Source organism: Dermacentor albipictus, chromosome 1, assembly GCF_038994185.2.
Source record: "Dermacentor albipictus isolate Rhodes 1998 colony chromosome 1, USDA_Dalb.pri_finalv2, whole genome shotgun sequence".
Classification (NCBI taxonomy): domain Eukaryota; kingdom Metazoa; phylum Arthropoda; class Arachnida; order Ixodida; family Ixodidae; genus Dermacentor; species Dermacentor albipictus.
Window position 1 is genome coordinate 168,482,596 of NC_091821.1, and position 1,465 is coordinate 168,484,060.

Genomic DNA, 1,465 nt, shown 5'->3' on the forward strand with positions numbered 1-1,465 from the left:
TTGCCACTCCAGATAGGCCGTCCTCGAAGTCCCTGGAAAGTTTGTGCGAGCTGCTTCGTAAACATTGGGCCCCTGAACGGTCAGTCATAGGTGTGCGAGCGAAGTTTCCTCGCCGAGGGCAGAAGGAACACGAAACGATACCACAGTACGCGGCGGAATTACGGGCATTGGCGCAAACATGCGAGTTTGGTGCATTTCTTGACGAGTCGATTCGAGACAGATTTGTGTGCGGTTTGCTCAGAGTCGACATTCAAAGACACTTCTTTTCGGAAGACAGGAATCTAACGTTTCAACGAGCCGCTGACCGCGCAACAGCTTTGGAAGCTGCGTTTACTAACGCTACAGCTGCTCATTCGAAGCCTGAAAGCGTGCGCCAGCTTGAATGCCGGCGCTTCTAATCACAACCACAGAGTGATAACGTTTTCGCCGCTACTACGGCGCATGCCTAGCTGTGACGCCTTGTCGCCTAGGCGCGCGACATATCACCTTTCTGCCGCAGGCGTCACGAGAACGTGACCTTTTTGGGTGAAGGCAACCGGTAAATAAACCCACACCTTTTACCTTCATTCGCGACCCTCGTTATACGTTACATAACGAGGGTCATCAATCCGGCAACATTGATGCCTTCAGGTAGCGTGTGTGGGTTTATTGGCCGGTTGCCTTCACCCAAAAAGATCACGGTCTCGTGACGCCTGCGGCAGAGAGGATGTTCCACATCCGCCGCCAAGGTTTTTGTGTGGTGGCGCTGGCTAACACTCCCAGGGTTCAATACCCAAGAAAGTGGATGTGGAAATGGCGCCGCGGTAGCTCAATTGGTAGAGCATCGCACGCGTAATGCGGAGGTTGTGGGATCGTTCCCCACCTGCTGCAAGTTGTTTTTTCATCCGCTTTCATTTCCATTAATTTATCGTTTCTTTATTTCATTTATTAAGCACAAGTAATTTCCCCTGTGTTGTCCTTGGTGTCAGTGTTTGATGGCTTTTTATGATATGACTAGTAAAAATCGGGCCCTTCGGTTTACCCCTTTCTTCTCGTTCATGGCCTAGAATATTAAGCATGCGAGCACCGAAGTGGCATTTCTTCAAATTTAGTTCCAGGCCTACAGTGGAGAGGCAAGCGAGGACTTGCTCGAGGTGGCTGAGGTGTGACGCAGAGTCTGTGGAAAAACCACAATGTCATCTAAATAACAGAGGCACGTTTTCCACTTCAGCCCTAGAAGAATAATGTCTATCATTCGCTCGAAAGTGGCAGGCGCGTCGCAAAGGCCGAACGGCATCACAGTAAATTCATATAGCCCATCACGTGTTTAAAAGGCTGTCTTTTGGCGATCGGCCTCTGCCATTGGCACTTGCCAGTATCCGGAGCGCAGATCCAGCGAGGGAAAGAATTCCTCTCCCTGTAGACTGTCCAAGGCATCGTCAATGCGCGGCAGAGGATAGAAATCTTTGCGTGTATTTCGGTTAAG

At 50.4% G+C, this 1,465-nt stretch overlaps 1 non-coding gene across 1 annotated transcript; it reads left to right on the forward strand.

Moving 5' to 3' along the window:
• Window positions 1-797: 797 nt before the first annotated feature.
• TRNAT-CGU (transfer RNA threonine (anticodon CGU)) lies at window positions 798-870 on the forward strand. The gene has a single exon. It is a non-coding gene; the product is annotated as a tRNA-Thr (tRNA).
• The last annotated feature ends 595 nt before the right edge of the window (window positions 871-1,465 follow it).